Source organism: Pinus tabuliformis, chromosome 6 (genome assembly GCF_031772625.1).
Source record: "Pinus tabuliformis cultivar Carrire ecotype Pingquan chromosome 6, CPIR1, whole genome shotgun sequence".
NCBI classification, from domain to species: domain Eukaryota; kingdom Viridiplantae; phylum Streptophyta; class Pinopsida; order Pinales; family Pinaceae; genus Pinus; species Pinus tabuliformis.
In genome coordinates this window covers 1,782,630,612-1,782,640,547 of record NC_142292.1, presented here as the reverse complement: position 1 = coordinate 1,782,640,547, position 9,936 = coordinate 1,782,630,612, and the positions used below count along the sequence as shown (strand labels likewise).

Below are 9,936 nucleotides of genomic sequence, written 5' to 3'. Positions count from 1 at the left end.
GAAACTTCTAAACATGGCAATGTGTCCCCTTCAGGAAACGAATAATAGATCCCTACTTCCTAGGGATGCTTTTCCTCTTATCTTCTTTCTTTTCTAGAGAACTCCCATGCACTGACTGGAAATATTGCGTAGCTCTGGGAAGGATCGGGCAACTCTCTGGTTCATGCACTGAGCAGTTTCTGAGCACAATAGGTTTTGCGCAATTTCTGGGATGAGTGGCTCTAGCTACCACTGATGCTCTACGTAGTTTCCCAGCTAAAGGTAAGTTGTCAACTGGGTCTGTGCAATTCTAGAGTCAAAGCTCACTGTGGAATTGAACTGCGCATTTCCTGAGAGCAAGGTTGGTTTCCCTCTAGGATTGCACAGATCACCAAGCAGTGCTAGAACCAAATTTCAAACAAGTGAAGAGGTCAACTTGTGGTTAGACAACAAAGAAAGTAAGCAAACACAAGCTGTAAAGAAAAAGATAAAACTCAATGAAAGCACAAGTACCTTGGTTAGTGCGAGATAAGATGTTACGATTTTAATAGGGAGGCTCCAAAACGAAGCGTGGGTAAAATTTTGGAGGGTGGTTGCAGTCGCTACAACACGCTGACAACCTTTATATGCCAAGTCATAAAACATGGACTTATACATGAAAATTGTGCCAGATCAATGGAAAATTTCACTGAGAGGCTATGCTCAAATTTCAACGGTGTGAACTATGTCTTAGGTTTAGATACAAATTATATTGAACACATACAGACCCACAAAGCTGTGGAATAAATACCTTATACAAATACCAATAACATGCAGACTTTGCGCAACATTTACACAGCAAATGAAAACACAGTCAATCTCTAAAAATACTCGATTGATCTCTAACAAAAACAACGGCTGGAGAGCATTATTCCTAACTCAAATACCATGAAATATTGATGAAAACGAGTGTAAGACTTACACAGACCCCCATGATGACTCTAGACCTCATGCACAACATTTGTGTAGCTTGGTCAGTTTACGCAATAGTTGCACAGTGACTTCTTCCACCTGAGCTTCAAACACCTCCATTCGACCTTCTGCAACCTTTCAAAACTTCTCAGAATGCGGGTTGCAAATGGAGTAAGAATGAGGATAGGTTCAAAAAAAATTCAAATGTATGCCTCCACATGCCTTGTTTCATGTCATGAGGATGAATTTTGAGGGGAGGAAGAGTGAAGGAAATGAGGTGACATGAGGATATCTTTTAATGATGAGAGGCATAACAAAATTCAACTAACTAAAGCTAATTGACATGACCCCCAAATGTGACTTATGATAAAACCTCATGAAATGACCCCTTTTTCCCTCTATGAGTGCAAAATTGAAAAACTGACCCACTCATGAACTTTAGACTTTTACAAATTTGAATTTTGGCTCAAAGACCCCCTTCATGACCCATATATTTACAAGAATTTGACTATTTTGACCTCTTTACACAAGGGACTCTTTAGACTATGACACATAGTGACCCATAGGCTAAACTTGACCAATAAACCCCCAAGATGAATAGTAAGAGGCAAACACACTTTGATTCCTAGACTATAGGACCCTAACAGGTACACTATACCATGTGCCCAAAAACTACCACTATGTAACCTAGTCAACCTTGACTCAAACCCCGAGTTAATTTTATCTAACAATTCCCCCCTTAAACTTGACTTGGGGTTCCTTGACTAAATCCAGCCAAAACTGCTAAGTGAGACAACCTTGCTCACTCTAGTCTTTACCCCCCTCAAAGTTTTTACTCGGGGTATTGTTAACTCGACATCCCCCATATCACTTAGGTCTAACCCAAACTTTATCGGTAATTATTCAGGGATACACATGCCTTACCAGGTCTTACATCGATATGCCCATTTACAGGCAATAAACATTGTATTATTCCAATAAAAGAAACATGTTTACCCTTGTTGTTGTTTTTATTTAACCATCCTCTCTCGCTTCTGTAGCCTTTGAGTGTTGTCCTTTTATGTAGACCATTTCCATAATTGCCATCAATAATCATCGATCTAAGTGCCAACCCACGTAGCTCAACATAGGCAGCACGACAACTCAAATACTCTTACAGCTCCACTATGCTCCACTTTTGATGCCTTTTATCGTGGAAACCTTAATTTATTTTCTTATCCATCAGTAATAGTATTGAATTCGCATATCACTCCAGAAATCTCATCACTTCACCCTCGTTTGCTGAGGTATATCGTTAAGGATGCCCTTAACATGGTCTTTCACATATTTTTCTTACTGTAACAAGCTTTTCACTTATGGTTGGTTTCTATTTTGACTGCCATCCTCTCTCCTTGTTATGTGGCGCGTCTCCTCACCACGAGGCCAACACTTCCAGCAAGATCATGCCCCTAATCTCTTAGTATTTCATGAATCAAACCTAAACTTTTATGCTACAACCTTATGCTTTAGTGTCCAACAACATGTTGCAACCCACTGCTAGACCATGGAACCATAAATTGCGACTTTGGTAACCACAATGACTAGAAAAATCACGTCCACACCGACTTTGAAAATTCAATTAACAATACGAGAATGATGATTTGATAAGGTCTAAACCACATAGTGGTGAAATCAACCACCACCAGGTGTTTGGTATTAATAAATCAAATAAGGGGGCTGCGTGGCAGCTAGTCCCTGCCCTAAGTAGGATGAACAGGGGAGTTGGAGTTGAAAATAACTGAAGTGCCAAGACTGGTGAAATCTAAGATATGCCAAGAATGCAGCCCTGGAAAACACCATCAGAAAATCTTACATCCGGCAACCCTGTAACCATGCTCTGCTTGCTGAGTTGTTGCAAATAGCGGTAGATGAGATGGCCAAACTGCTCATGCCACAATCTACTCACCTCATCTAAATGAGTGAGTAAAATAGCAGACAGAGTCTTGGGAACAAAGTTTGCAGCAAGTTCGCTCGCTCAACTAATAGGTTCACCGTGGACTTCAAGTGGTTTTCATTGTTTCACAATGGAGGCCTTACAAAGCCATTAATTGAAACAAGAAATCCAAAGAAATTCAAAGTCTCAGGATAAAAAAGTGGGGTTAACCAAATGAAGCTATGGTATGAGCTACAATAGTCAGGTAGATCATAATTATCAAGAGCTATGATAGTCAGGTAGATCATAATTATCAAGAGCTACGATAGTCAGGTAGATTAGAATTATTAAGAGAAAGTGAATCTTCACTCTAAAAGCATAGTTAGTCTTCACTCCGACAAACAAAGCTCAGGTAATCAGGGTGAAAAATCTGAGCAATCAGTTCATTCAAAGTCCAACCACTTCAATATCAATGCATACAGATAAGTCTTCACGACAAGCTTGACTGACTTGCCTCAGTCACCAACACCGCTTGATACGGTTCACGACATACTTGAACCGATGTATTTGCTTGTGTTTTCTATAGGTCAAAGATGTGATTTGAGCCAGTTGATTCATGAAGAGATGATGGTAGAATCGAGGGTGTTTGTGCTTGCCTTGATGAATTAGATCAATTGGATTGGGTTTATCCATTGTGATGAGAGAATATGGGCGTTCTATATGAAGCACTGTTCACAAATGGACCCTCTCCCTTTTGTCGAGTGGCCCCTATCCTCGCCCCTTTTAGAGCATTTTTACATATAATTGCCGAGCATAGTCGATAGCTTATATGATGCCAGGTGGTTATGCCTTCTTGTATGCTTGGGAAAATAGATACCCTATAATATAAGAGCAATTCGACTGTTGCAGTGATAAAAACCACTACCTTAATCTCTGAGTTTTCGTCCCTTAACACAATATGCCCATCATAAAAAAGTAGTGCAGGTAAACCTATCAATTGCGATTGACATATCATTATGAGCATGCCTAGCTGAAGGCCTATATATATATATATATATATATATATATATATACCCATAGCCCTAAGGATTAGCTCAACCAGTCAAATCAGCGCCTCGCCATACGGGAGGTCACAGGGTCGATTCTACCCGAAAGCCCTTGGGGTCAGGTCAGTACATAGGCCAATTGGATGTGATCCCCCTTCAGGGCCGATCTGCCCAGAATTACTGTGGACGTAGCGGCTACCCAATGACCAAGGGTACCGTGAACCACCGGGAAAAAAAAAGTACCCATAAGCCTGGAATTCTGGTCCTTTTGTTTAATAGCTTGGTTAAGTGCTTGGTTCACAACCAAGGGCCCTGCTCCTTTCATAATTCATCCCTGCTCCTTCTAACAACCATATCACGTATTTAGGTAAATAATAAGTTGCCATATTTCTTCTTGGATTTTTTGGAAAGGATGAGTACTAACGCTGAAGGGTAGAGTGGCGAAGTAGATACCAAGCCAAGCAATAGCGTTTTGTGTAGGATTTGCATGGGCTACACGTGCCTCCTGCCTCACCATGAGAGGTGTAACGATAATGAGTGCCTTGAAGAAACTAAGTTGCCAAACACAATTTTTCAGAGAGGGTGCACTGGGAGTAGGTGACCATGCCTCCTACCTCACCACAATAGGTATAATGAGAGAACGAGTGCAACATACAAAAACAGAACAAAGGCGGCATAAGCATCAAGGAAGTTCTTATGGGCATATTATTCTGCAATTATAACAATGAATAAGTATTTCTAGAGATATGGCTTCAAATGCAATTGACTGCTTGACTTTCATACATACTGGAGCAGATGGGTCTCCTCAATGCACGAAAAGAAAGACTCTACTCGACTGATTACGGGCCTACGCCCCACTGAAGCCCTTGTTCGGTGCTGCCATCTGCCAGTCGAAGAAGCAGAACCACCCATAGAAGAGGAGGTAGCATCACCGAAAGCAACGGAAAATTAGTCAGGTTCCAGGCTAGAAAAGAAAAGGAAATAGATTCAGAGGCAACTAGAGCAGCAAAAAGTAAAGTAACCTAAGTGTTCATTGTTTAGCGCCTTTGTTTAACGGATCAACGCTCTTATTCTGACCTGCTCGACATACATACATGGTAGTTGGTGCAGGTGGTGCAATAGTCGAGAGAGGTGGCTGGGAACACGTCCATTAACTCTCTTATCAGTGGTAACTGATCTGTTTCTACACCTGATTCATTCGCGACTTCAGTGATATTAATAAGGTAACCCTTACACTCTGTATCAGTTATTTTATACATATCCATCTTCTTTTCTTCATTATGCTCTTTATACAAGAATGCTCATCTACTTACTATGAAAGGGAAAATCTGAATAAATCTGCCACTACCAGGGGAGTCAGAGAGCAAATGAAACTACTTGGTCTTGCACATGAATTCTACCCAGTGCGGCTTACCATTACATAGAGGTATTGTCACAGCTTATTCAGAGCTTAGTCTATACGAGTGTTAAAATTTAAGTACCTCCTAGTTACAGTGCCCATCTTGTTCGAAGAAGTATGCATTCGTCCTCCGGAGAAGGAGAACAACAACATATATTCATGGCCTCTCGCTTCAACAACTTGGGAAACAAAGTGAAAGGGGGTCGTTTGACCCAAAATAGGCAAGTTCTCTTCGCTCTGCAGCATCTGAATCTTGATGGTTAAGATGGCCCGAACCTCCAAGGTGTTCTGCGCACAGGCCTACAACCCGCACAAGTAGTGACTGGTTGGCAGATGTTAGATTACATGCAGATGCAGATATGGATTGGTAGACACAACACACACTACAATAGACAACACAAGACACATCAACAACATGCAATAGCTGACACCTCAACAACATTCAACAACATGCACCACCTGGCAACTTCAACAGCTGGCACCTCAACAACATGCACCACCTAACAACCTCAACTTGGAAACTTACTTCAACTTGGAAACTTACTTTAGCTTAGCAGTATAGCATTCAATATTTGTTAAACTGCGAAACTAATGTTTACATTAGTGAAACAAATTTCTGAAACAAGTACACATAATATACGCTTTTGGCCTCTCCGCCTCAGGAAGAGACCAAATAAAATGGTGAAACGATATGTGCTTGAAAACTTTGGTTTATAAATGATTCTGACTAATAAATAATAGGTGAATTAATTGTTTAACATCGCCAACCGATTACTATAGTCCTATACCATTACCAGATGACAAAAACTAATAAAAAAAAATTAATATAAAAACTCCTCCCTTCTAAAACAATAAATAAATTTATTCTAACACCGTCACTTGGCTTAGAAACCCCTTTGCAAAGAGAAAAGGTTAACACCCACCCTAAATGAAAAGGAGCACCCTGAAGATTCCATGGAAGAAAAAGGTGTAGAGTAAGTAGTATTTGGAGCACCTTATGGATAAATCTCAAGTTATTGAGCACCTTATGGAGTAACTTTTGGTATGTAATAAATTTGTAAAACGATTTTCATATAATCTAGCTTTGATAACCGAAAAGCATTACAACCTGTCACTGCAACTGGATCATGTTATAGATGAAAATGGTTGTTTGAGGCAAGGAAAACCATTTCATAAAAACATGTTCACATTTTTCAATAATTCGACTCATACTCCATCTTTTTTCAACGTCCACCACTCGAGAGTTCTCAAGATTTTGGCAAACATTCCCTCTATGCCACGTGGCCACCACTGCAGGAATGTGTTTTTTCGCGGACACCAGCGGAACCAGATCGGAATGTGTCCTTTCTGTCAACAACCCGACAATTCAGCCACCGACTCTTGGTCCAACGGCTAGTGTAGGGTTAATTTTTCACAAGTCTGGTGGTCCATTAACAGGTTCCAAATTCCAATTGCCATTAACTTTTTTCATAATATGTTTTACTTATTATTATTTTATTTTATTTTTAATTAATGATTTTTCTCCACCATTAAAAAGATAAGAATGTTAAGGACTTTTTTATTATTATAATAGTTTTAAAAAATATATTACAATGTTTATACAATAGAATTCTATTGTTATATAGTTCAGGGATGTATTTATCTTTTATTTATTAAATATATATTTTAGTAAATTATATTGAAAATCAAAAGTTTTAGTTATTGTGAATATTTTTGTTGTTTAGAAAAGAGAAATAATTCTAATTTTAATAAATTTTTATGCTCTTGTTATTTGGATTCACAAATGATATTTATCAATCAATTTTTTTTTCAAGCTACTCCACTTGCTTGTAATTATTCTCTGATTTGTTTGCATTTATTGTTTGCTCCACTTTCTTGGATTTATGAATGGTATTTGTATGTCTTCTTTATGTTTGGGCGCACAGCTCATGTGGTCGGGACAGATGACTTTCCCGCTCCCCACCTGTGTTCGAATCTTGTTGTATTTATCGCTTATTGAGACCATTACACTTCTGTATATATTGTAAATACTGTGAAAAATTGTGAATCTGGGCTATATATAGCATCTAGATGAGGGACTCACACCCCCTCTCTTTGATAAAGACCTATTCAATTTTAAAAAAATAGGGACAAAAAATAATGTTATTTCTGTGCTCTTCTTATGGCAAAATATGTTAATAAATCATATTTATTTTATAGCAAATTATGTTGTTGGAGCTTTAAAATAGTTATTTCCTTTGGATTAGATATTGAAATAGTATTTGTAAAATAATACAATATTTTGATTATTTTTACAAAAATTCATTTCAATTGTTTCAACAATTGGACCAATTACTTTGTAAGAAGACAAATAGATTCATTATAAAACAACTTACATGAAAAAAAAAACAAAAAATAAAAAAAACAACTAATACTATTAGATTAACTTTGTAAAATTTTTATATAAATTATAAATAAATATTCCAATTAAATTCTCTCCGTATTATTTTATATAAATTTTAAAATATAATATATAAAATAGAAATAAAAAATTACATGAATTCTTATTTAAATAAATTACTGTAATCTATGATTCAATGCCATAGATTACATGATAATGCAGATGATTGTGGTAGCTACAATGATGCCTAGAAAAGATTGGAATGTGAGATATCTTTCTGTCTTTCTATAAGTAGATTGAATAGGAAGCTGGATACAGGAGATATTTGAAGTGCCGGATCTTTCTCCCTTTTTATCGTTATAATTTCCCACTCCCAGTTCATACATATATTGGATATACACTTTAGTCCCTTTGACTTAAAAATAAAATTAAAATTTCCCACTCCCAGTTCATACATATATTGGATATACACTTTAGTCCCTTTGACTTAAAAATAAAATTATCTATTCTTAACCCTTCAGATTGACATGTAATGCTTCTTCAAATTTAATCTGCTGCGTCCAGGTATTATAATGCTTTTGTCAAATACAATTTAAAAAATTGTAATTTTTTTTGTTTGAAACTGTGAAGAGGATTGTCTTTTATTAAAACTACAACACAAATTAACAAGATATAACAATTTTAACAGTTTTGAAACCCTATAGGTTCAATTCTAACTTTTTAAAACTCAAATTGAGATTCCGATTGTTTATACGTAACCCGGCCATTGCCTTTGTTCATTGCTTATTTTAGAATATTTTTGAAGTTATAGAGAACAATGAAGTCAAATAATTCACAAATAAATTTCTAAAGTCTATTATTCAGATAAGAATAACCATAAAATAAAGGCACCAGCACTCTCGTCTCAATCAAAATATTTTCGACGGCTGTAACGTTCAACTTGTGGGGATAGCTCAGTTGGGAGAGCGTCAGACTGAAGATCTGAAGGTCGCGTGTTCGATCCACGCTCACCGCAAGTTTAATCTTAGCTCTAGCTCAGAGATAAATTGAAACAAATACGTTTTCATGTGCGACTACGCATCACGTCTTCTTTTTCCTGAAGCTTACGCTTTCATGTACGCCTACGCATCACGTCTTTTGTTCCTGAAGCTTAGTTCGCGTGGACAGCTCTGTTGGGAGAGCATCAGATGAAAGATAATTTTCTAAGGATATTTCAATATTAAAAATCACAATTATATAAGATAACACGAGTAAAGATAATTTAAAAGAGGAATTTCTTATTATCCATAGCCAAATGTGTAATTATTTGCAATTGATTTCAATTCCATAAAAAAATTTAGCTCTTTGTTTACCTTATTTTCAATGCCATAATTCTATAATTCTAGTTAAATCTGGTTATTTAGTTAAATCTTCTGGTTATTTAGTTAAATCTTGTTATTAAGATCAATTCAATGATATTTATATGAATTTACTACCTCCAAGCTATTATTATCATACATGAAATTAGTGTAAGTGAATTTTTTAGATTAATTATGATAACATTTTTTTTGGCGGAGATAAAAGTCATAAATGTATCAGAGAAAATATCTTTAAGAACTTTTAGTTGCTTATAAAAATCATCGGGGCTCCTCACTATAGGAATAATATCATTACTATAAAGAAGAATGATGATTATGCGTCATAAATGTATCAGAGAAAATATCTTTAAGAACTTTTAGTTGCTTATAAAAATCATCGGGGCTCCTCACTCTAGGAATAATATCATTACTATAAAGAAGAATGATGATTATGCTTACTAAAACCGGGTCTTTATTGCAATTAATTTCTTTTGACCAATTCCTTATTATTCCTAAACTTGGCAATAATATTATTGTATGACCTTATCACAATAACTTTAATATTGGAATGGACTTTTACTTTTTCTAATCCATTCCAAAAAGTTAGTGTTAAGAGCTTTTTTAAAGTTCTTTTTTTAATCCATTCCAAAAGGTTAGTGTTAAGAGCTTTTTTAAAGTTAATGAAACAACATAGAAGATTGATTTTATTATTATGACACTACTCCACAATGATTCTAATCATAACAAAGTGGTCCATAATTGAATAGTAGCTCCTAAATCCAACTTGATCTTTAACTCTCTTCCTATAACTTTTTAGCCACACATTAATCTTCTTTCCAAAATAATTTCATATAACTTGACTAAAGTGGAGTTGTTCTTAATAATTTTATAATAAAATTCAAATTATATTATTAATAAATGATAATTAAAAA

The 9,936-nt window shown here is 36.2% G+C and overlaps 1 non-coding gene across 1 annotated transcript; it reads left to right on the top strand.

Moving 5' to 3' along the window:
• The first annotated feature begins 8,609 nt into the window (after positions 1-8,609).
• On the top strand, positions 8,610-8,682 carry TRNAF-GAA (transfer RNA phenylalanine (anticodon GAA)). The gene has a single exon. It is a non-coding gene; the product is annotated as a tRNA-Phe (tRNA).
• The last annotated feature ends 1,254 nt before the right edge of the window (positions 8,683-9,936 follow it).